The 26593-nt window shown below is 46.8% G+C and overlaps 1 long non-coding RNA gene across 2 annotated transcripts in view; it reads right to left on the minus strand.

The window, feature by feature from the left end:
- Nucleotides 1–4811: 4811 nt before the first annotated feature.
- LOC140741965 (uncharacterized) overlaps nucleotides 4812–26593 on the minus strand; it is a 70937-nt gene continuing 49155 nt past the window's right edge. The window contains exon 3 of one of the 2 annotated variants that reach the window (XR_012102175.1): nucleotides 4812–5993. This is a non-coding gene — a long non-coding RNA (uncharacterized lncRNA). The remainder of the gene's footprint in view (nucleotides 5994–26593) is intronic. The other variant, XR_012102176.1, reaches the window with a different exon arrangement.

Consider the following 26593-nt stretch of genomic DNA (forward strand, 5'->3'; position numbering starts at 1 on the left):
CAAATAAACAATAGTTTTATCTTCGGAGCACCTATATATTTAATCCTATCTTTTGTAAATAAGAGCACCAAATTTTCAGAAATATTTCGTATTTATCTCTTAAATTTAAGTAATTTTTTTCAAATGGAATGCAGCTAAAAGCTATATCTATTTTCATTTTCTTAATGTACGTTAAAATTCTTTTTCTTTTCACCGGTCCATTAAGCCCATTAACATTAAAACTTTAAAAATTCAGTAAATTAGTCATTATTTTTAACAGGATTACTCTAGTCTAACTTTTCAACTTTCGTAGTACCTTGGGGAATCTTCTTTAAAATTCTCCGTGTTGCTATGTGTCTCCCCCCGATTGTCCAGGCAAAGAAAGAAAGATTAAAGAAAAATAGATTATAAAGAAAAAAAAAACCAAAATACCCCCCTACTAATGTTGTGAATAAAGAAAAAACACAACATTACCCCCCTCCATTGAGTGGGTCATGGCAATAGCCATGATTACACACGTGAATCCCGTAGCAATTTATCTGAAGTTCTCCCAGCTCCCCGTAACATAAAAATGTATATATGAGAAGAAAAAAATCACTACTCTCGATTAATATTTCTCAATTTTTATCTTTCTCCCCCTGTATCATATAATTAAGAATATATTTAAATATTCTTCTGTCCTTAAACATCCATCAACTCCATTCACTGTCCCTGTTTTCATCTTTAATCCATTTCACTTTTAAATCTTTGGCTGTGGTTAGCGAATATTTGGGAGTTCTTGTGCAAATTCTTCTGCAACACGTAAGTCGTTTCGAGACTAGTTTATTCAAATTTCGCGGCGCTGGCATTTAATCCCTCTCCGGGCGGAAATGACATCAGAGGTGCATTACCAAAGTCTCCCCCCGTGCACTGGCTATTTGTGAGCCGGTTCGCCTGCGCAGAAGGTAGGTCGCCACATAACCCCCCTCCCCCAGAATCGATGATACACCCCCCCAATGTCCACAGTCTGGATCAGCCTCTGTTTAGGAGGTCTGTCTCTGTGCCGCGGTGCCTGAACCTTGACCGGCTGCGCCAAGTCCACATGAGTTGGTCCACCGTGAAAATCTCCTCTTTCCCCCCAATGTCCAGAATGTACGTGGACCCATTGTTGTTGATCACTTTGAACGGCCCCTCATACGGCCGCTGTAGCGGTGCCCGGTGTCCGCCCCTTCGTACAAACACAAACTTACAGTTCTTCAGGTCTTTGGGAACATGGGTCGGGGTCCGTCCGTGCTGTGAAGTCGGTACAGGGGCCAGGTTGCCGAGCCTCTCGCGTAGTCTGTCCAGGACTGCTGTGGGTTCTTCTTGCCCTCTTGGGGCTGATATGAACTCTCCTGGGACGGCCAGGGGTGTGCCGTACACCAACTCGGCCGACGAGGCATGCAGATCCTCTTTGGGTGCTGTGCGAATTCCAAGCAGGACCCAGGGAAGCTCGTCCACCCAGTTAGGCCCTCTCAGGCGGGCCATGACAGCCGACTTCAAGTGACGGTGGAAGCGTTCCACTAGTCCGTTCGACTGTGGGTGGTAGGCAGTTGTGTGGTGCAGCTGCGTTCCCAACAGGCTGGCCACAGCCGACCACAGGCTGGAGGTGAACTGGGTGCCTCTGTCGGAGGTAATGTGGGCTGGTACCCCGAAGCGTGCTACCCAGGTTGCAATCAGTGCTCGGGCGCAGGAATCGGCTGATGTGTTGGTGAGTGGGACCGCCTCTGGCCACCTCGTGAACCGGTCTACCATAGTTAGGAGGTACCGCGCTCTTTGGGACACTGGTAGGGGGCCCACGATATCCACATGAATGTGGCTGAACCTCCAGTGGGTGGGTTCGAACTGCTGCAGCAGGGCTTTAGTGTGCCGCTGCACCTTGGCTGTTTGGCACTACACGCACGTTCTGGCCCATTCACTGACCTGCTTGCGAAGTCCGTGCCGCGCGAACTTGCTGGAGACCAACCGGACGGTTGTCCTGATAGATGGGTGCGCCAAACCGTGTATGGAGCTGAAAACTCGCCGCCTCCAGGCTGCCGGGACGATGGGGCGAGGTTGGCTGGTAGCCACGTCGCACAGGAGGGTCCTATCACCTGGGCCTACAAGAAAGTCCTGCAGCTGCAAACCCGAGACTGCGGTCCTGTAGCTGGGCATCTCGTCGTCTGCCTGCTGCGCCTCCGCCAGTGCTGCATAGTCCACCCCCAGGGACAGGGCCTGGACAGCTGGTCTGGAGAGTGCGTCCGCCACGACGTTGTCCTTTCCCGAGACATGCTGGATGTCCGCCGTGTACTCGGAGATGTAGGACAGATGTCGCTGCTGGCGAGCCAACCAGGGATCGGACACCTTTGTGAACGCGAAGGTCAACGGTTTGTGGTCCGTGAACGTGGTGAACGGCCTGCCTTCTAAGAAGTACCTGAAATGCCGGATTGCCAGATACAGTGCCAACAGCTCCCGGTCGAAAGAACTGTACTTGAATTCAGGTGGTCGTAGGTGCTTGCTGGAGAACGCCAAGGGTTGCCAGCGCCCCTCGATGAGCTGCTCCAGCACCCCACTGACTGCTGTGTCGGATGCGTCCACTGTGAGGGCAGTCGGAACGTCCGTTCTGGGGTGCAACAGCATCACAGCATCTGCCAAGGCTTCCTTGGCTTCAACGAAAGCAGCCGCGACCTCCTCATCCCAAGTAATGTCCTTGCCTTTACCCGACATCAGGGTGTACAAAGGGCACATGATACACCCTTTGAGGGGAGGAAATGGTGTTAGAAGTTCACCATACTAACGAACTCCTGCAAGCCTTTGACCGTGTTGGGCTGGGCAAAGTGGTAGATCGCGTCTATCTTGGCGGGCAGAGGTGTTGCCCCGTCTTTGGTAATCCTGTGGCCCAGGAAGTCGATGGTATCGAGACCGAACTGGCATTTGGCCGGGTTGATTGTGAGGCCGAAATCACTCAGGCGGGAGTAGAGCTGGCAGAGGTGGGACAGATGCTCCTGAAGATTACTGCTGGCTATAAGGATGTCGTCCAAATAGATGAACACAAAGTCCAAGTCGCGTCCCACCACATCCATTAGCCGCTGGAACGTCTGTGCGGCATTCTTCAGGCCGAACAGCATTCGGAGGAACTCGAACAGGCCAAACGGCATTCGGAGGAACTCGAACAGGCCGAACGGGGTGATGAGTGCTGTTTTGGGGATGTCTTCAGGGTGCACCAGGATTTGATGGTATCCCCAGACAAGGTCTACTTTGGAAAAGATTCTTGTCCCATGCAGGTTTGCTGTAAAGTCCTGTTTGTGCGGCACAGGGTAGCGGTCTGGAGTTGTAGCCTCGTTCAGTCTGCGGTAGTCACCGCATGATCTCCAACCCCCGGCTGCTTTGGGCACCATGTGCAGTGGGGAGGCCCATGGGCTGTCAGACCTCCGTACGATCCCCAATTCCTCCATCCTCTTGAACTCCTCCGTCAGGCGCAGCTTTTCCAAGGGGAGCCTTTGTGCGCGGGTGTGGAGGGGTGGTCCCTGGGTCGGGATGTGGTGCTGTACCCCGTGTCTGGGCATGGCTGCCATGAACTACGGTGCCAGAATCGATGGAAAGTCCGTCAGGATTCTGGTGAATTCATTGTCCAACAGCGTGATGGAGTTCAGGTGTGGGGCTGGCAACTTGGCTTCACCCAGGGAGAACGTCTGGAAAGTCTCGACATGTACCAGTCTTTTCCCTTGCAAGTCGACCAGCAGGCTGTGAGCTCGCAAGAAGTCCATCCCCAGGAGTGGTTGGGCCACCACGGCCAGTGTGAAGTCCCACGTGAACCAGCTGGCGCCGAACTGCAGCTGCACTGTGCGGGTGCTGTAGGTCCATATCGTGCTGCCGTTTGTGGCCCTCAGGGTGGGTCCTGGCTTCCTGTTGCGGGTGTCGTACCCTGTTGGGGGCGAGACGCTGATTTCCGCTCCGGTGTCGACCAAGAAGCGGCGTCCTGACTGTTTGTCCCAGACGTATAAGAGGCTGTCTTGGTGGCCAGTCACCATAGTCATTAGCGGCAGCTGGCCCTGGCCCTGGCCCTTGCAGGGTGAGTGACAATGGCGGGCTTCTGTGCCCCACCGCTGGTGGTAGAAACACCACTGTTCACTGTCCTCCTCACTCCTGCCTCTGTGTTGTGTGCGCCCCCCTGCCGGGCCTGGTTTGGTCCGCTGTTGAACGCATGGCCTGGTAATCTGACCAACGGACGCCATGCTTTCCCTCTTGGCTTTCCACAGCACGTCTGCCCGGGCCACCACCTTCCGGGGGTCACTGAAATCTGCGTCGGCCAGCAGCAGATGTATGTCCTCGGGCAGTTGCTCTAGGAATGCTTGCTCGAACATGAGGCAGGGCCAGCATCTCATTCATCAATGCTGACGGCAGTCTGTCTCCCAAACCGTCCAGGTGAAGCAGGTGGGCACCCTGCTCACGCCGTGAGAGGCCAAAGGTCCCAATGAGCAGCGCTTTGAATGCTTCATATTTGCCTTCTTCCGGGGGCGACTGTATGAAATCCGCAACCTGGGTGGCCGTCTCCTGGTCAAGGGCGCTCACCACGTGGTAGTAACGTGTGGAATCAGAAGATATCTGCCGAATCTGGAACTGGGCTTCTGCTTGGCTAAACCACACGCGTGGTCGCAGCGTCCAGAAAGTCGGCAGTTCTAGCAAAACTGTGTGAACAGATGAAGAGTCGGTCATCTTTGGTCCAAATCCCATTTGGACCGTCGGGGTCACCAATGTAGCGATGTGCTACACACAGTGCTGAAATAACGACACGCAGTCGGTAAGTCGTTTCGAGACTAGTTTATTCAAACTTCGCTGTGCTGGCATTTAATCCCTAGCGCCCGCCCTCTCCGGGCGGAAATGATGTCAGAGGTGCATTACCAAAGCCTCCCCCCACGTGCTGGCTATTTGTGAGCCGGTTCACCTGCGCCGAAAGTGGGTCGCCACAAGCTTGGAGTGTTTTTAATTCCTTAAAGATTTTTCTACGCTTAATAGGTTGGTTCAAGCCATTCTGTTCCAAGAAAGAAATTATATTAATTTTATTAACATCCATAATAAGGCTTTAATTTAAAGTTTTATAAAATAAGTTGGTGCACCGACACAGACCAAACCCACAGGGAAGAACAAATTATGGATTCGATCAAAAAGAAAAAACAACCTGAATGACAGGTAAACTTCTCAGGACTGCCCAGTCGAAAAAGCCTAAACAAATAGCCCCACCCCTCTCCCCCCAAAGCCCGAAAAATACCATCCAATAGGCGGACAGCTTGCTAAACTAAACACCCTAAACCCTTTGTCTCTAATAGGCAGACTTTTTTTTTAAGTTATACTCTAATACCACTGACTAAAGACATAACAACAGATACATAAAGAAATAAACAAATTCCAAATATTTTGATATTATGTCTAACAGAGGTTGAAACGTAGTTAACAGTGGCCATCTTAAAATCATTTAATAAAAATTGATCATATATTCAAAAAAGATAGATTCAACCAAATAATATGTTACAAATGGTGTTAAACTCTTACAAGTCCTAAAGAAACAGTTTATTCAAGCTTTTCATTAGCGTTGGTCAGTTTTAGTGTCCACCATTCCGATTTTGGTGTTAATATCTTGCATCAAAGAAAACATTCTTTCTGAAGTAGAGACGTCCTCTGCCTCCTTTGTTTGTTCAGTTTCAGAAACAATTTTGTCACCTCTTAATTTGATTCCAGTTCGGGTTCCAGCCATCGTAATTAAATCATAAATCCTTCACTAAAAGTAATAAATCTTCAAAGTTTAAACAAAACTAGCAGTGGAAAGTAAGTTGCTAAAGGGAGGAGCAGAGCCAACACGCGTCTTACTCCATGAGCTGCCGAGAAGAGACTCACATATATATCCAACTGTGATTGACTAACTTGACTGCCAGAGACGATCATCCCAGAAGCATTTGCCATTTCAGTCTTTTATTATTGAAGCGTCTCCTGCATACTGTCCATGTTATCCATTTTGATAACTGTGTGAGAAATGGAGTGAAAAGTGAAAAGCAATTCTGTTTATTTAAGCAGGTCTTCAATGGCTTGCTGTATTGCCCAGTTCCTTTGTAATTTTCAGCTTCCCCTAAAAAGACTTCCCATCTCTTGGTCCTTGATTTTGTAATATAATGAAGCAAATTAGGTAGTTACTGAAAGTAAATAAGTTATTTCCAGTTACTGCCCTAACTCCAGCCCCCTCCCCCAGGCTCAGAAGAACTAACTGAGGGAATGACCCTTGATTAAAGGTTAATCACTATTTCACAAGCATATTTCACTATTTCAACAATACATGTGTTCCATCTTATGAAACATTGAGTATTATTTACTGGAATGAATATGTATTACAAAAACATTACCCCACTTATTTTTAAGATTAACTGAAACTTCTGGAAATCTAGATGGCAAAGTCCAAGGACAGAATAGGTGTTCATTCAATGTTTTATCTGTTATTAAATCCACATTTTGAAGCAGTGATGTCACTGGCTGTATTTTTTTCTGTTACAATTTAGAAGTACGAATCATTGTTACTTCTGCAATGGTGAGACAAAACAACCTTAAAGCTGGTGAAATTGCCTTTTGTTTAAAGAAAAAGCAATCTGTTTGTAAACTCGGTCTTTTAACCATTATGTAAATTTGTTTCTTGGGCAAATGATAAAGTGTGCATCCTTTATCAAAATAGAATTTAATGCAGACAAGTGAGGTTTTGCATTTTGGTAGGACCAACTGTGGTGAACTACATATACCTGTCTGGACTGCTCCTGTGGCTCCTCCCACAGACCCCTATATAAAGGTGATTGAGGCCTGAGCCCGGCCTCATTCTCCAGGATGTAGTGTTGTTCATTCTTCCAGTCAATAAAAGCCGATATCTCGCTTCTTACGTCTCAGAGTGAATTATTGATGGTGCATCACCAACCAGGGTAGGTTTTACAGTGAATGGTAGGGCACTGAGGAGTGTGGTAGAACAAAGGTATCTGGGAATACAGGTACATAATTTGGTAAAAGTGCTGTCACAGGTAGATAGGGTCATAAAGAAAGCTTCTGGCACATTGGCCTACATAAATCAATGTATTGAGTACAGGAGATGGGATGCTATGTTGAAGTTGTATAAGATGCTGGTGAGGCCTGATTTGGAACATTTGCTTACATCTTTCCAGTAGGTAGGTGACCAAGGTTGAAAGAGTACAGAGAAAATTCACAAGGATGTTGCCGGGTCTGGAGGACCTGAGTTATAAGGAAAAATTGAGTAGATTAGGACTGTATTCTTTAGAATGTAGAAGATTGACAGGACATTTGATAGAGGTATACAAAATTATGAGAGGTATAGAAAGGGTAAATGCAAGCAGGCTTTTTCCACTGAGGTTGGGTGGGACTACAACCAGCGGTCATGGGTTAAGAGTGAAAGGACAGAAATTTAAGGGGAAGATGAGGGGAAACTTCACTCAGGGTTATGAGTGTGGAATGAGCTGCCAGCTCAAGTGGTGCATGCGATTTCTTGAATCTGATCCTTAGTTCTAGGCTCTCTGGCCAAGGGAAACAACTTCAGTCCCTCAGAACTGTTTGTCCATAGGTAAGTTGGTTTGTTACTCTCACATTTACTGAGGTACTGTTCATACAGATCAATTCATTACAACAGTACATTGAGGTAGTACAAGAGAAAATAGTGTTACATTTACATAGAAAGTGCAGTTATGAGCAAGGTGCAAGGACATAATGAGGTAGATTGAGGTCAACAGTCAATCTCAGCCTTGGGGACTGCTCAGTATGATGGGGATTGAAGCTGTCCTTGAGCCTGTAGCTACGTGCTTTCAAGCTTTTGTATCTTTATATTTGGTAGTGGGGGGAATATTGTTGGTTATGCTGGCTGCTTTGATGCACCATCAATAACTCACTCTGAGACGTAAGAAGCGAGATATCGGCTTTTATTGACTGGAAGAATGAACAACACTACATCCTGGAGAATGAGGCCGGGCTCAGGCCTCAATCGCCTTTATACAGGGGTCTGTGGGAGGAGCCACAGGAGCAGTCAGCAGGGGTCTGTGGGAGGAGTCACAGGAGCAGTCAGCAGGGGTCTGTGGGAGGAGCCACAGGAGCAGTCAGCAGGGGTCTGTGGGAGGGGCCACAGGAGCAGTCAGCAGGGGTCTGTGGGAGGAGCCACAGGAGCAGTCAGCAGGGGTCTGTGGGAGGAGCCACAGGAGCAGTCAGCAGGGGTCTGTGGGAGGAGCCACAGGAGCAGTCAGCGGGGGTCTGTGGGAGGAGCCACAGGAGCAGTCAGCAGGGGTCTGTGGGAGGAGCCACAGGAGCCGTCAGCAGGGGGTCTGTGGGAGGAGCCACAGGAGCAGTCAGCAGGGGGTCTGTGGGAGGAGCCACAGGAGCAGTCAGCAGTGGGTCTGTGGGAGGAGCCACAGGAGCAGTCAGCAGGGGTCTGTGGGAGGAGCCACAGGAGCAGTCAGCAGGGGTCTGTGGGAGGAGCCACAGGAGCAGTCAGCAGGGGTCTGTGGGAGGAGCCACAGGAGCAGTCAGCAGGGGTCTGTGGGAGGAGCCACAGGAGCAGTCAGCAGGGGTCTGTGGGAGGAGCCACAGGAGCAGTCAGCAGGGGTCTGTGGGAGGAGCCACAGGAGCAGTCAGCAGGGGTCTGTGGGAGGAGCCACAGGAGCTGTCAGCAGGGGGTCAGTGGGAGGAGTCAGCAGGGGTCTGTGGGAGGAGCCACAGGAGCAGTCAGCAGGGGTCTGTGGGAGGAGCCACAGGAGCAGTCAGCAGGGGTCTGTGGGAGGGGCCACAGGAGCAGTCAGCAGGGGTCTGTGGGAGGAGCCACAGGAGCAGTCAGCAGGGGTCTGTGGGAGGAGCCACAGGAGCAGTCAGCAGGGGTCTGTGGGAGGAGCCACAGGAGCAGTCAGCAGGGGTCTGTGGGAGGAGCCACAGGAGCAGTCAGCAGGGGTCTGTGGGAGGAGCCACAGGAGCAGTCAGCAGGGGTCTGTGGGAGGGGCCACAGGAGCAGTCAGCAGGGGTCTGTGGGAGGAGCCACAGGAGCAGTCAGCAGGGGTCTGTGGGAGGAGCCACAGGAGCAGTCAGCAGGGGTCTGTGGGAGGAGCCACAGGAGCCGTCAGCAGGGGTCAGTGGGAGGAGTCAGCAGGGGTCTGTGGGAGGAGCCACAGGAGCAGTCAGCAGGGGTCTGTGGGAGGGGCCACAGGAGCTGTCAGCAGGGGTCAGTGGGAGGAGCCACAGGAGCAGTCAGCAGGGGTCTGTGGGAGGAGCCACAGGAGCAGTCAGCAGGGGTCTGTGGGAGGAGCCACAGGAGCAGTCAGCGAGGGGTCTGTGGGAGGAGCCACAGGAGCAGTCAGCAGGGGTCTGTGGGAGGAGCCACAGGAGCAGTCAGCAGGGGTCTGTGGGAGGAGCCACAGGAGCAGTCAGCAGGGGTCTGTGGGAGGAGTCACAGGAGCAGTCAGCGAGGGGTCTGTGGGAGGAGCCACAGGAGCAGTCAGCGAGGGGTCTGTGGGAGGAGCCACAGGAGCCGTCAGCAGGGGTCAGTGGGAGGAGTCACAGGAGCAGTCAGCAGGGGTCTGTGGGAGGAGTCAGCAGGGGTCTGTGGGAGGAGCCACAGGAGCAGTCCAGACAGGTATATGTAGTTCACCACATGCTTTTTGGAGAGAATCCAAGGAGGGGGAGGTCAATTTCTGTGATTTGCTGAGCTGCATCCAGAATTCTGCTGTTTCTTGTGGTTACAGATAGAGCAATTGCCATACCAAGGCATGATGCATCTGGATAGATGCTTTCTAGGGTTTGTGGGAGTCGTATTTATTTTCCATCTGTATTGTATTTTGTGGTGTTTTATTAAGGTAATCTGTCAAGTGGGTTGGGGCATGGTAGAAGTAAATGAGCAGAATTATGTATTCACACTTTGCTAATTGTTTAGTGAATAAGCCAGAAGGAATTATATTTCTTGTTGACCATTAATTGGAATGTTATTGAATAATTTAAAGATGCTAACTTCACTAATTGGAATGATAATTTAATTCACCACTAATTACACTTAATTATGTTGCTAATTAGAAGGCTTAGTTACACTACTTTGAGTGCTAAAATCGCTGTATTGTTAATCTAGTTTCATTAGTTTTTTTATTGCTACAAGATAGTTTGGCTTTGGTTTCATAATAAAGGGTTGAACATACCTTTCTCAATTTGGAAGCACATCATACAGTGTCAAGTACCCTGGCTTAGTCTCTCAGTGGTTTTGGTTTGTTTTCAAGTAACTGCCACATTTTGTCAACAAAAAAAAAGTTATACCAACACCAGTTAAGGATTGCCACGGACCTGTTGGCAAAATTAGAATTGCAACATTGACGACAACAACACGCAGAAACTCGAGCACTTTGTGGTAGCATAATCTCCAACCCTTTCTTTTATTCATGTGTGTTTGTGGTTTGAGCACAGTTTTGAATGCTCAGCCATGGGGGACTGTTTAGTGTTTGCCTAAGGTTTTGTTGCAGGTAGTGTTGAGGGAACAGAGAGCCTGCAGAAAGACTTAGACAGTTTAGGGGAATGGGCAAAGAAGTGGCAAATGAAATACAATGTTGGAAAGTGTATGGTCATGCACTTTGGTGGAAGAAATAAACGGGCAGCCAGATGAGGAGAGAATTCAAAACGCAGAGTTGCAAAGGGACTTGGGAGTCCTTGTGCAGGATACCCTAAAGGTTAACGTCCATGTTGAGTCTGAGGTGAAGAAGGCAAATGTAATGTTGACATTCATTTCTAGAGGTATAGAATATAAGAGCAGGGATGTGATCTTGAGGCTCTATAAGGCACTGGTGAGACCACACTTGCAGTATTGTATTGTTACGAATGTGCCACAACTCTGAGGGGCCGAAGGGTACAAAGTAGCCCCCTCCTTTTTGAGAATCGCAAGATCGCTATTAATTCGGGTCTGGGACCCAGGAAATGAGAGAGAGACGTCCAGAATACACAGGGTTTGGAATGTGTCCTGGCCTCAGCAAGACGGAACCACTGATAACGGCTATTGTCTCTTGGAGACGGAATTGTGTATTGAGTACTGTACTATTCATTGAAGCCCTCGGGATGACCAGAGGGGGCTGGTTGAGGGATTGCATCATCCCAACCTGATTGACATCTGAGACCCTGTGAGTAAGGATAAAAGAGGGTCTGGGGAACAACCCCTTTAGACACACCAGGAGAAACTCTAGAAATCCCGTGACAGCGTTTAATAGCGACAGCCGGTGGGGCTCGCGTGCATCCTTTTCCCTTGCCTGGGAATTGGCGGGCTTGCCACAGAAGAACGGCTTTGGCTAAAGAAGAGGCCACACCAACGGAACTCGGAATCATTAAAAGGAAAAGCTGGCAAGTTTCTAAAAATCTCTCTGTTGACTCCAACCAAAGGCTGCAGCCTGAATGAACTGAGTGACTTTTATATTTCCATCAGACAATACATTATCCCCTAGACAACGATAGAGCTTATTTCTTATTGATTATTATTATACCTGCACTTTTAGATTTAGTATTGACGACGTATATTATCTGTATGTTTGCATTGATAGTATTTTTGTGTATTTTTACTAATAAATACTGTTAAAAATAGTACCATCAGACTTCAACGGACCTCTCTATCTTTGCTGGTAAGTGACCCAGTTACGGGGTTCGTAACAACGTGGGGCCTCGTCTCGAGATTTGATACCAAATTGGAGGGCCAGTGAATCGGGCTTAAGTCCAAACGTGGGTCTGGGTGCGTGGGTAGCCAGACAGGAAACCAGCAAAGATGGACATGGAGGAATTTATAGAAAACCTGACTCTGGAGGCGCTAGAGGCGGCCACAAAGTCGGAATTGATAAATATTGCGAAAGGACTAAAGCTCGTAGAGGTGAGGTTGTCAATGAAAAAGCCGGAGGTGCGGAGGACCATAACTCAGTATTATATTGTGAAGAATGTGTTTTCAGCTGAGGTATTGGAAAATATCCCTGAAAAGGTACCAGCCAGTGGGACGGCTCAGCTAGAGTTGGAGAAATTAAGGTTGGAACATGAAATTCAGTTAAAACAGCTGTAAGCAGCTGAAAAAGAGTGGGGAGAGAGCTGAGAAAGAAAAGGAAAGAGCCGAGAAGGAGAGGGAGGCGGAGAAACAGAGGCAACATGACTTGGATATGGAGAAGTTAAGGCAAGAGCGAAGAGTTCAAGGGTCAGACCGAGAGGAGCGGTTTAATGTTAGTCGGGAGTTTAGGTTAGTACCTCCGTTCGAGGAAACGGATGTTGATAGTTATTTCTTGCATTTTGAAAAGGTGGCAGTGAATCAGAAGTGGCCCAAAGAGCAGTGGGTGGCGCTGTTACAAAGTGTGTTAAAAGGGAAGGCACAACGGGCATATGCGGCGTTGTCCATGGAGGAGGAAGAGTCGGAAAATTATGAGAAAGTAAAGGAGGCCATTCTTCGGACCTACAAATTGGTACCTGAAGCGTATAGACAAAAGTTCAGAAATTTAAAGAAAGGGTGGAATCAGACGTATACCGAGTTTGCCTATGAGAAGGGTGTGCTCTTGGATCGCTGGTGTGTAGCAGAAATAGTGGACGAAGATTTTTGGCGTCTCAGGGAGTTAATTCTGATTGAGGAATTTAAAGGTTGTGTTTCGGATGATATCCGGATGTATTTGAAAGAGAAGCCGAATAAGTCCATCTCCGAATTTGCTAGGTTCGCAGATGAATATGCCCTAACCCACAAGACAAAGTTTTCCTTGAATAAAAGTTACTAGAGAGACCGTGAGAATGGTAGAGAAAGCCCGCCGGCTGAGGCAGAGATCCCGCTGGGAGCTAGTGGTAAATTTGAGGAGGAGAGGCAAGATGGCAGGAGAGGTCCTGGCTTGACTTGTTTTAATTGTGGAAAGGTGGGTCATATTGCATCTAAGTGCCTTGCTCCGAGGAAGGAGACAGGAAAATGGAAAGCAGCAGTCCCTATAAGATGTGCTGTGGTGATCAGTAAATCGACGAGAGAACCCCAGGTAGACAGAGTACGAGAAGGGTCTGAGACATGTATTTCAGAAGGAACCGTGTCTGTGAGAGAGGAAGACACACCAGTTCCAGTGCGGATCTGGAGAGACACGGGAGCTGAACTGACATTGATTAGCAGTAAGGTACTAGATTTTGGTCGCCAGACTGGAATGGTAGCTTTGAGAGGAATAGGAAAAGGGACAGAAGCGGTGCCCTTGCGTAGGATCATTATAAATTGTGATCTGGTATCTGGACCAGTTGAAATAGGGATGCAATCAGAATTCCCGAGAACTGACGTGGACGTCCTTCTTGGTAACGATTTAGCCGGTGGTAAGGTTTGGTCAGCAATGAAGCTGACGAGCCAGCCTGTGAGTGTTGAGGTCCCGCCCCTAGATTCCAAGATCTATCCCGCATGCGCGATCACTTGCAGCATGTCGAGAAAGGCAGCTGAGAAAGAGACCAGTTTAAATCCGGCCAGTATCGATTTGGCCGAGACGTTTTTACCGACCCTGTGCCAAGAGGGGTTAGAGGGTGGTAAAATGGAGAATAGGAAAGTGAAAGAGAGTAAGGGTGAGGAGGTAGTCCTGCCCTTAGCCAGGAGGAAATTTATAGAGGCACAAAGTAAAGATGAGAAACAGATAAGGCTGTTAAAAGGTCCAGGGTTGGACATGGATGATCTGTCTGGTTTGGCAGAACTGTTCGAAAAAGTTGAAAATTCTAAAGGTGTTCCCGATAATGAAATGAGGGCAGTCCTAGATGAAAAGGATGCCATTACCTTGAAGAAGTCTGCTGGGTTGGCAGATGAGGTTGTTTCAGGCCGCGGGGTTGAGTTTACTCCGGAAGGGAGTTGCCCAGAGAGTAGCTGGGAGGATCAGGGGAATTTAGAATTTGAAAAAGGTACGGGTATTGAAAGCCTGGAAGAGGCAAATGTCCCGTTTGAGTGTGTTCAAGATGTGGATGCACGTAGTACTGAACCTAGTAATGGAGCTCAGAAAAAGTCTGAGGTATTTGATTCAGTTGAAAAGGAATGCAGTCCTTGTGGGTCAGATGGACTTGGTTTAGTGAAGGAAGGGTTAACCTTGGTAATAGTGGGAAGTGAGAATTCCCAGTTGTTTGTGTTCGAAGGTGTGTTAAAAGTTAGTGAGGAGATAAAAGGTGGTGATGTGAATCTTATTATTGAAGGAAAAGGGAAAAGTGTAGTTCCTAAATTGAATGAAGAAATTTTAAAGTCTGGATTGATGTCAGAAGCAGCAACCAGGCTACAGAGACAATGGCTTGGTAACACGTTGCCTGCGAATCAATTACAGGTTGAGTTGGAATGTAAAGGTGCCCCACACGCTATTGTTATTCAAGAGTGTGGTGTGAAAAAGCAGAATTCGAAATGCTGTTTGAACAAAGAGGGATCGCTTGCAGATCTTAAATTGAGAATTAATAGCATGAAGGGTCCTGAAGAGAAAACTAGCAACTTGCTTAAACTTAAAGAATTGTGTGGAAATTCAGAAAATGGTCTAAGTTTGGAACACATTGTTGATAAAATAACTCCAATGAAAGGTGCAGGCGAACGCCTATTCCACACTGGTACACAAGCTCACCACGTGAGAGTTAACTGGAAAAGGGGCGAGGGTTGATGGGATGCCATTTTAACTAACAGGATCCGGGTTTAAGGGATTTCAACAAAGCATGTGAATAATAAAGACAACCCCCATGGAAGATTGACTGTTAAGTTTGAAAGTAACATAAAGATTAGTATTTGCATGAACTTTTGTAGTATACACGTAAGCTAAGATCACAACTCTTTAGTTTTTGTTTGCTGAAGGAAAGGAATGAAAATAGGTGGTTATTAAATTGAAGTCTGATGCTACAAGACTTTAGTAAGGTACAAGATGTTAAGATATTAAAGGAAGTGACAATGTAATTGCTATCTGTTTAGATGCTGAATGGAATGTATAACTGTATTACTCTGTAGTGGAAAAAAAACTCTTTTGTATTGTGTTAGATTCTAAAATCCTGGAAGACTCTGTATTAATTCATTTTTACCAGTGGTAAAAAGGCTTTGAAGGAAGGGGGTGTTACAAATGTGCCACAACTCTGAGGGGCCGAAGGGTACAAAGTAGCCCCCTCCTTTTTGAGAATCTCAAGATCGCTATTAATTCGGGTCTGGGACCCAGGAAATGAGAGAGAGACTTCCAGAATACACAGGGTTTGGAATGTGTCCTGGCCTCAGCAAGACGGAACCACTGATAACGGCTATTGTCTCTTGGAGACGGAATTGTGTATTGAGTACTGTACTATTCATTGAAGCCCTCGGGATGACCAGAGGGGGCTGGTTGAGGGATTGCATCATCCCAACCTGATTGACATCTGAGACCCCGTGAGTAAGGATAAAAGAGGGTCTGGGGAACAACCCCTTTAGACACACCAGGAGAAACTCTAGAAATCCCGTGACAGCGTTTAATAGCGACAGCCAGTGGGGCTTGCGTGCGTCCTTTTCCCTTGCCTGGGAATTGGCGGCTTGCCACAGAAGAACGGCTTTGGCTAAAGAAGAGGCCACACCAACGGAACTCGGAATCATTAAAAGGAAAAGCTGGCAAGTTTCTAAAAATCTCTCTCTTGACTTCAACCAAAGGCTGCAGCCTGAATGAACTGAGTGACTTTTATATTTCCATCCGACAATACATTATCCCCCTAGACAACGATAGAGCTTATTTCTTATTATTATTATACCCGCACTTTTAGATTTAGTATTGACGACGTATATTATCTGTATGTTTGCATTGATAGTATTTTTGTGTATTTTTACTAATAAATACTGTTAAAAATAGTACCATCAGACTTCAACGGACCTCTCTATCTTTGCTGGTAAGTGACCCAGTTACGGGGTTCGTAACAGTATGCAGTTTTGGGTTCCTTATTTTAGAAAGGATATACAGACATTGGAGAGGGTTCAGAGAATGATTCCAGGAATGAAAGGGTTACCGTATGAGGACCATCTGGCAGCTCTTGGACTGTATTCTCTGGAGTTCAGGAGAATGGGGGGGCGGGGTGGGATCTCATAGAAATATTCCAAATTTTAAAAGACCTGAACAGATTAGATGTGGCAAAGTTATTTCCCATGGGGATTCTTGGACAAGAGGACACAACTTCAGGATTGAAGGACATCCATTTGGAACAGAGATGTGGAGAAATTACTTTAGTCAGAGGGTGGTAAATCTGGAATTAGTTGCCACGAGTGGCTGTGGAGGCCAAGTTATTGGGTGCATTTAAGGCAGAAATGGATAGGTTCCTGATTAGCCAAGACATCAAAGGGTATGGGGAGAAGACAGGGGAGTGGGTATGACTGGAAGAATCAAATCAGCCCATGACTGAAAGGTGGTGCATACTCGATGGGCCAAATGGCTTACATCTCCTATGTCTTATGGTATCAAAGTGTGCAATTGGTGCCTACAACCCCGCAGTTGGGGCTTGTAAAGCACAAATTAAAGCTAGAGCTAAGGCTAATCTAATTTTAAAAGTATGAAACAAATGTGAACAAAATTAAAGGTTTAATACCATTAATTCATGATCTTATGAAAGTTAAAAGGAAGTGCCTTATAAGTGCATATTCCCGGAAGATGGCACTGGGTACAGCAGCTGTGTAATATGTTCCAAATCGCCATTGTTGTTCTCTGCTTATTTCTCTATTTTTTCAGCACTTCTCCTACAAGAAGCTGAAAGTCACATCAGGTACAATTGCCTGTCTCTACTGAACATCTGAAAGACAGCATTCATTTACAACAAGCTGGCTTTCTTCCACAGGGACCCCCTGCTCTTACAAAGCATGGGAGGTTTATTCATTACAACGTCGCCACTTCCGTGGTAGTGTTGGAGGCAAGGAAGAAGAACCAGCAGGACTCTTGGGTTGAGACAATGTGCTAATCGGTCACTGCTCTCCTGGCTAATGTACAGTCCCTGGACAACAAGCTGTGTTGGCTGACAGCCAGAATCTCCTAGCAGCGGAAACAAAGGACTGCAACGTCTTATCCTTCACTGAGACCTGGTTATTGAAGGAGATGCTGGGCCAAACCATCAATCCTACTGGGCTCTCAGTGTTCAAAGCAGACAGGTCTAAAGACCCATCTGGGAAAAGGAAAGGGAAGGGGTATGTTTCATGGTCAACAATGCTTGATGCGACCCACATTTAACGTGCACACCCTCAAATCCTTCTGCTTCCTGGATCTGGAGTATCTTATGCTGTTATGTTGGCCATTCTGGCTACCTAGAAAATTCATGGCTGTCATTATCACAGCCTGTGTATATTCTGCCACAGGCCAATACAGACCTGGCTCTTGAACTATACAAGACCATTTGCCTCCAGGAAACTACACACCCGGAGGCTGCTTTCATCATCACCAGAGAATTTAATCAAGCATCGCTGTCTAAAGCTTATCCGAAGTTCTGCCAACACATCCAGGTGAACACACGGGGAGGAAGCGTACTCAACCACTGCTACTCTCCCTAACGCAACATCTACAAAGTGCTCCTCTGACATTTGGGAAGTCTGATCACTCCTCCAACTTGCTTCTGCCCATGTATAGGCCGAAGCCGTAGTGGTCTGACCAATCAGATTACGGGAATGCTTTGATGACATCAGCTGAGATGTGTTCTGAGCTGAGGATGTCTCCAGGTACATGGAAGTGGTCACAGGCTTCATCCAGAAGTGCATTGAGAACGTTGTTCCCAATAATTGGTCCAGGTCTACCCAAAGCGGAAACCTTGGATTGATAGTTCCGTGCATGTCTCACTGGGCAAGACAAAGCTGTCGCCACTGAAAACCAACGAGCTCAAGAAATGTCACTACGATTTATGAGGAGCCATCAAGACAGCAAAACATTAATACAGGGACAAAATTCAGACACAACTCTGCGTCAATGACACACACAGCATATGGCAAGGTCTGCACACCATTTTAGACTTCAAGGGGAAACACAGTGGTGCAGCCAACATCATTGCCTCTCTCCTGGATGAGCTAAATATTTTTTATGCTCATTTCGAAGTGGTTAACACTGAACCCCTGATGAGAGCTGCTAACACAACAGCACCTTGGTCATCTCTGTGGCCGAAGTGCATAGGTCATTCCAACGCGTCAATAGCCGCAAGGCAGCGGGTTCGAGCGGTATCCCAGGGTGAGTACTTAAAGTGTGCATGGCACAGCTGGCTGGTATGTTTGCAGACATTTTTAATCTCTCCCTCTCCCAGTTTGAAGTGCCCTCTTGCTTCAAAACATCCACCATTGTCCCTATAGCAAAGAAAACTGAAGTAACATGTCTGAACGATTGGCGTTCTGTAGCTTTCACCTCAATCATAAGCAAATGCTTTGAGAGACTGGTCAAGGGCTACTTCTGCAGCACGTTACCACCCACACTGGCCCCCCTACAATTCGACTACCAACACAACTGATCAACGGAGTGCCATAGCCACAATCCTCACTCACCTGAAGAAAGATGCTTGTGTTAGAATGCTGTTCTTCGACTACAGCTCAGCATTCAGCACTACACGCCTCCCCCCCCCCCCCCCCCCAGGCTTGACAAGAAGCTCAGAGACCTTGGCCTGCACTCCCCCTTGTGCAGCTGGATCCTGGACTTCCTGTCGGATTGCCAGCAGATGGGAAGGATGGGCTTTCTCACTTATGCCCCTCTGATCCTCAACACAGGAGCCTCCCCAGGGCTGTGTCCTGAGCCCTCTCCTCTACTCCCTATATACCCATGACTGTGTGGCCACGTACGGCTCCAATCAGCTGATCAAACTTGTGGATGACATGACATTGATAGTCCTCATTCCAACAATGATGAGACAGCCTACAAAGGAGAAGTCAACACCAAGAAAACAACCAAGAAAACAACCTCTCCCTCAATTTTGAAAAAATGAAGGAGTTGATCATGGATTACAGGATGAACAGAGACAGGCTAACCCCTATTGATGCCAATGGGACTGTAGTTGAGAGGGTGAGTAGTTCCAAGTTTCTTGGTATACACATCACCGAGGATCTCACCTGGACTGTACGTACCGGCTGTGTGGTGATAAAAGTACAACAGCACCTCTTTCACCTCAGATGGCTGAAGAAGTTCAACATGAGTCCCCATATCCTTGGGAATTTCTGCAGGGGCACCATCAAGAGCATCCTGACTGGCCGTGTCACCGCCTGGTATGGGAACTGTACTACCCTCAATTGCAAGGTACTACATAGAGTGGTGCAGACAGTCCAGTAGATCTATGGATGTGAACTTTCCTCTATTCAGGACATCTACAGCAGCAGGTGCATAAAAAGTTCCTGGAGGATCATCAGGGACTCCAGCCACCCCAACCACAAACTGTTTCAGCTGCTGCCATCTAGCAAATGGTACCACAACATTTAAGGCCAGGACCATCAGGACAGCTTCTTTCACCAGGCCATCAGATTTGTCAATATACATTGATCTGATTGTACATTGTATTTGACTGTGCATATATGTATACAAAACAATCATGTCCTCCCACATTTCCTCACTTTATTGCCTTCTCCCCATATCCTTTCATGCCCTGACTATTCAAGAACCTATCAACCTCTGCTTTAACTGCACCCAGTGACTTAGCCTCCCCTACTGCCTGTAGCAACAAAATCCACAGATTCACCACCCTCTGGTTAAAGAAATTACTCCTCATCTACATTCTAAATAGTCGTCCCTCTACTTTGAGGCTGTGCCCTTTGTTCCTAGACTCCCCCCACCAAAAGAAATATCACCTCCACATCCACTATCTAGGCCTTTCAATGAGATTCTCCCCCCTCCCATTCTTCTAAATTCTAGGGAGTGTAGCCCAGAGCCTTCAATCACTGCTCATATGATAGCCCTTTCATTCCCAGAATCATTCTCCTGAACCTCATCTGAACCCTTTCTTAAATAAGGAGCCCCAAACTGCTTACAATACTCCCAAGAGAGGTTTCACCAGTGACTTATACAGTCACAGCATTACATCCTTGCTTCCTCATCAGATTCAACCTGCAAATTAACCTTTAGGGAATCCTGCACAACGACTCCCAAATCCCTTTGCACCTTGGATTTTTTTCAACTTTTTTCCCCATTTAGAAAACAGCCTGTGCTTTTATTCCTTCTACCAAAGTACATGACCCTATCCTTCCTCACACTGTGTTTCATTTGCCACCTCTTTGCCAATTCTCCTGATTCATCTAAGTCCTGCAACCTCTCTGCTTCTTCATCACTACCTGCCCCTCTGTCTATTTTTGCATTGCCCACAAACTTGGTCACAAAGCCATCACTTCCAAAATCCAAATCATTAATATGGAATGTGAAAAGAACCAGTCCCAACACAGACCCCTGTAGAACACCACTAATCACTGGCGGCCAATCTGAAAAGGTTCCCTTTATTCCCACTCCTGCTGATCAGCCAATGCTCCATCCATGCTAGTATCTTTCCTGTGATACCCTGGGCTCTTATGTTGTTTAGCAGCCTCACGTGTGGCACCTTGTCAAAGTCCTTCTGAAAATCAGAGTACTCAACGTCCACCAATTCTCCTCTGTCTTTGAAGAATTCCAACAGATTGTCAGGTAAGATTTTTCTTTAAGGAAATCATGCTGACTTTGGCCTATTTGTATCTCCAAGTATCCCAAAACCACATCCTTAACAACTTACTTCAACATCTTCCAAAGCACTGAGATCAGGCTGATCGGCCTTTAATTTTCTTTTTTCTGCCTCCTTCCCTCCTTGAAGAGTGGAATTACATGAAGGATTGCTAAGGGTATTGGGGAGAATTTAAACTAGAATTACTGGGGGGTGGGAACTGAACTGAAAACATAGAAAACCTACAGCACAATACAGGCCCTTCGGCCCACAATGCTGTGCTGAACATGTACATACTTTAGAAATTACCTAGGGCTACCCATACCCCTCTAGCTGGCAGTCCATTCCATGCACTCACCACTCTCTGTGTAGAAAACTTACCCCTGAAATCTCCTCTGTACTTGCTTCCAAGGACCGTAAAACTGTGCCCTCTCATGTTAGCCATTTCAGCCCAGGGAAAAAGCCTCTGACTATCCACACGATCAATGCCTCTCATCATCTTAGGCACAGCCACTGTCACTTCCCCCGGGTAGGCTGTCCCCCCCAACAGTACTCAAACAGTACTGTTGACAAGAACTTATTGTCAAGGGGTTCAGCCACGGGGGTACTCTCTAGTACCTGTCTCTTCCCCTTCCCTCTCCTGACTGTGACCCATTTCTCTGTCCCCCGTGGCCCCGGAGTGACCACCTGCCTGTAACTCCTCTCTATCACCTCCTCACTCTTCCTGACCAGACGAAGGTCATTGAGTTGCATCTCCAGTACCCTAACACGGATGAAAGGGAGGTTGGCCCACAAATAGAGAAAGCTTGGAGACAGTGGAAAGGGAGGATAGGCAGGTGATGGAGAAGGGATGTGCTCAGTCCAATGGTTTGAGATGTGTCTATTTTATTGCGAGGAGTATCATGAATAAAGCAGATGAGCTTAGAATATGAATCAGCACTTGGAACTATGATGTTGTGGCCATTACAGAGACTTGGATGGTGCAGGAATGGCTACTTCAAGTGCCAGGCTTTAGATGTTTTAGGAAGGGTAGAAAAGGGAGGCAAAAGAGGTGGGAGCGTGGCACTGTTGATCAGAGGTAGTCACAGCTGCAGAAAATGAGTAAGTCATGGAGGGGTTGTTTACAGAGTCTCTGTGGGTGGAAGTTAGGAATAGGAAAGGGGTCAATAACTCTTCTGCTGTTTTTTAAGGACCACCCAATAGTAACAGGGACATTGAGGAGCAGATAGGGAGACAGATTCTGGAAAGGAGTAATAATAACAGGGTTGTTGTGGTGGGAGAATTTGATTTCCCAAATATTAATTGGCATCTCCCTAGAGTGAGGGGTTTAGATGGGGTAGAGTTTGTTAGGTGTGTTCAGAAAGGCTTCTTGACACAATATGTAGATAAGTCTACAAGAGGAGAGGCTGTACTTGATCTGGTATTGGGAAATGAACCTGGTCAGGTATCAGGTCTCTTAGAGGGAGAGCATTTTGGAGATAGTGATCACAATTCTATCTCTTTTACCATAACACTGGAGAGGGATAGGAACAGACAAATTAGGCAAATGTTTAATTCGAGTAAGGAGAAATATGAGGCTATCAGGCAGGAACTTGGAAGCATAAATCAGGAACAGACGTTCTCAGGGAAACGTACGGAAGAAATGTGGCAAACGTTCAGGGGATATTTGCAAGAGGTTCAGTGTAGGTAAGTTCCAATGAGACATGGAAAGGATGGTAGGGTACAAGATCCGTGGTGTACAAAGGCTGTTGTAAATCTAGTCAAGAAGAAAAGGAGAGCTTATGAAAGGTTCAAAAAAGTAGGTAATGATAGGAATCTAGAAAATTATAAGGCTAGCAGGAAGGAGCTTAAGAATGAAATTAGGAGAGCCAGAAGGCGCCATGAGAAGGCACTGGCAGAGAGGATTAAGGAAAACACCAAGGCATTCTACAAGTATGTGAAGAGCAAGAGGATAAGACGTGAGAGAATAGGACCAATCAAGTGCGACAGTAGAAAAGTGTGTATGGAACCGGAGGAAATAGCAGAGGTACTTAATGAATACTTTGCTTCAGTATTCACTACGGAAAGGGATCTTAGTGATTGTAAGGGTGACTTGCAGTGGACCGAAAAGCCTCAGAATGTAGATATTAAGGAAGAGGATGTGCTGGAGCTTTTGGAAAGCATCAAGTTGGATAAGTTACCGGGACCAGATGGGGTGTACCCCAGGCTATTGTGGGAAGTGAGGGAGGAGATTGCTGAGCCTCTGGTGATGATCTTTGCATCATCAATGAGGATGGGAGAGGTTCCGGAGGATTGGAGGGTTGCGGATGTTGTTCCCTTATTCAAGAAAGGGAGTAGGGATAGCCAGGAAATTATAGGCCAGTGTGTCTTACTTCAGTGGCTGGTAAGTTGATGGAGAAGATCCTGAGAGGCAGGATTTATGAATATTTGGAGAGGCATAATATGATTAAGAATAGTCAGCATGGCTTTGTCAAAGGCAGGTCATGACTTATATAACCATATAAGAATTACAGCACAGAAGTAGGCCATCTCGGTCCTGCTAGTCCTTGCTGAATGCTTATTCTCACTTAGTCCCACCGACCTGCACTCAGCCCATAACCCTCCATTCCTTTCCTGTCCATATATCTAACCAAATTTTTTTTAAATGACAATATTGAACCTGCTTCTACCACTTCTACTGGAAGCTTGTTCCACACAGCTACCACTCTCTGAGTAAAGAAGTTCCCCCTCGTGTTACCCCCAAACTTTTGCCCCTTAACTCTCAACTCATGTCCTCTTGTTTGAATCTCCCCCACTCTCAATGGAAAAAGCCTATCCACATCAACTCTATCTATCCCCCTCATACCCTCAACGCTCCAAAGAATAAAGACCTAACTTAATCAACCTTTCTCTGTAACTTAGGTGCTGAAACCCAGGTAACATTCTAGTAAATCTCCTCTGTACTCACTCTATTTTGTTGACATCTTTCCTATAATTTGGTGACCAGAACTGTACACAATACTCCAAATTTGGCCTCACCAATGCCTTGTAACAATTTTAACATTACATCCCAACTCCTATACTCAATGCTCTGATTTATAAAGGCCAGCATACCAAAAGCTTTCTTCACCGCCCTATCCACATGAGATTCCACCTTCGGGGAACAATGCACCATTATTCCTAGATCACTCTGTTCTACTGCATTCCTCAATGCCCTACCATTTACCATGTATGTCCTATTTTGATTAGTCCCACCAAAATGTAGCACCTTACTCTTATCAGCATTAAACTCCATCTGCCATCTTTCAGCCCACTCTTCTAACTGGCCTAAATCTCTCTGAAAACTTTGAAAACCTACTTCATTATCCACAATGCCACCTATCTTAGTATCATCTGCATCTTACTAATCCAATTTACCACCCCATCATCCAGATCATTAATGTATATGACAAACAACATTGAACCCAGTACAGATTCCTGAGGCACACCACTAGTCACCAGTCTCCAACCTGACAAACAGTTATCCACCACTACTCTTTGGTATCTCCCATCCAGCCACTGTTGAATCCATTTTACTATTTCAGTATTAATACCTAATGATTGAACCTTCCTAACTAACCTTCCATGTGGAACCTTGTCAAAGGCCTTACTGAAGTCCATATAGACAACATCCACTGCTTTACCCTCATCCACTTTCCTAGTAACCTCTTCAAAAAATTTGAACCTGTTCGAATTTTTTGAGGATGTGACTAAGCACATTGATGAAGGTAGAGCCATAGATATAGTGTATATGGATTTTAGCAAGGCATTTGATAAGGTAGCCTATGCAAGACTTATTGAGAAAGTAAGGAGGTATGGGATCCAAGGGGACATCCAGAACTGGCTTGCCCAAAGAAGGCAAAGAGTGGTTGTAAACACGAGGAAATATGCAGATGCTGGAAATTCAAGCAACTCACATAAAATGCTGGTAGAACACAGCAGGCCAGGCAGCATCTATAAGGAGAAACACTGTTGATGTCTTGGCCTGAAACATCGACAGTGCTTCTCCTTAAAGAGTGGTTGTAGATGGGTCATATTCTGCATGGAGGCTGGTGACCAGTGGAGTGCCTCAGGGATCTGTTCTGGGACCCCTACTCTTTGTGATTTTTATAAATGACCCAGATGAGGAAGTGAAGGGATGGGTTAGTAAATTTGCTGATGACGCAAAGGTTGGGGGTGTTGTGGATAGTGTGGAGGGTTGTCAGAGGTTACAGTGGGACATTGATAGGATGCAAAACTGGACTGAGAAGTGGCAGATGGAGTTCAACCCAGATAAGTGTAAAGTGGTTTATTTTGGTAGGTCAAATATGATGGCAGAATATAGTATTAATGGTAAAGACTCTTGGCAGTGTGGAGAATCAGAGGGATCTTGGGGTCCAATTTCTTAGGACGCTCAAAGCTGCTGTGCAGGTTGAGTCTGTGGTTAAGATGGCATACGGTGCATTGGCCTTCATCAATCATGGGATTGAGTTTAGGCGCCGAGAGATAATGTTGCAGCTATGTAGGACCCTGGTCAGACTCCACTTGGAGTACTGTGCTCAGTTCTGGTCGCCTCACTACGGGAAGGATGTGGAAACCATAGAGAGGGTGCAGAGGAGATTTACAAAGATGTTGCCTGGATTGGGGAGCATGCCTTATGAAAATAGTTTGAGTGAACTCGGCCTTTCCTCCTTGGAGCGACAGAGGATGAGAGGTGACCTGATAGAGGTGTACAAGATGATGATAGGCATTGATTGTGTGGATAGTCAGAGGCTATTTCCCAGGGCTGAAATGGCTAGCGTGAGAGGTCATAGTTTTAAGATGCTTGGAAGTAGGTACGGAGGAGATGTCAGGGGTAAGATTTTTATACAGAGAGTGGGGAGTGCATGGAATAGGCTGCCGGTGGCACTGGTGGAAGCAGGAACGATTAAAAGACTCCTGAATAGGTACATGGAGCTTAGGAAAATAGAGCGCCATGGGTATAGCCTAGGTAGTTCTAAGGTAGGGACATGCTCGGCACAGTTTTGTGGGCCGAAGGGCCTGTATTGTTCTGTATGTTTTCTATGTTCTATGTTTTCCAGTTCTCCAGAACCATGCTGGAATCTATTGATTCTTGAAAGATCATTACTAATGCCTGCACAGTCTTTTTAGTTATCTGTTTTAGAACGCTGGGATGTAAAGTCCAATGGAACCAGTATTATGTGTGTACTCCCTGTTACGTATCCCGTAACTAGATCACTTACCAGCAAAGATAGAGAGGTCCGCTGAAGTCTGATGGTACCATTTTTAAACGTTTTTATTTATAAAGGGGCACAAAAGTAAGGTTAATACAAACATTCAGATAACATACGTCGTCAATACTCATCTAAAGCGCAGGTATAGTAATGATCAATAAGAAATAAGCTCTGTCGTTGTCTAGGGGTAATATATATATCGTCCAATGTATATCTAAAAGTCTCTTGCGGTCACTGCAGTTCCACCAGCTGCCGTCTTTTGGGGTGTCGTGGTGGTGCACTTTGTTGGAGAGAGAGAGATAGAGATTGCATGGAACAGTTACCCGGCGGGTTTTTCCAACCTTTATGAGTTCGATCAGTCGGAGTCTCGTTGGGGAATGGCCGCTCACTTGTGGCCTCCCCTGTAGCTAAGCCGTTCTTCCATGGTGAGGTTGCCAATCCCAGGCAAGGAAAAGACGCACACGAACCCCCCCCCCCCCCACCGGCTGTCGCTATTAAACGCTGTCACAGGATTTCTAGCGTGTCTTCTGGTGCGTCTGGGGGGCCGTCTTTACAACCCCTCTTTTATCTGAACTCACGGGGTCTCAGATGTCAATCAGGTTGGGATGATGCAATCTCTCTCCGTCTCTCCACCCACGTTGCCCTGAGGGTATACACGTAGTACAGTTCCCAATTCACAAAGGTGTCTCCATGAGACAATGACCACAGTCGCCAGCTTTTGCCTCGCCGTGAAACGAGGGACACTGCACGTATCTCTCTCTTCTCTTGGGTCATTGACC

The sequence above is a fragment of the Hemitrygon akajei genome, chromosome 19, assembly GCF_048418815.1.
Source record: "Hemitrygon akajei chromosome 19, sHemAka1.3, whole genome shotgun sequence".
NCBI lineage: Eukaryota > Metazoa > Chordata > Chondrichthyes > Myliobatiformes > Dasyatidae > Hemitrygon > Hemitrygon akajei.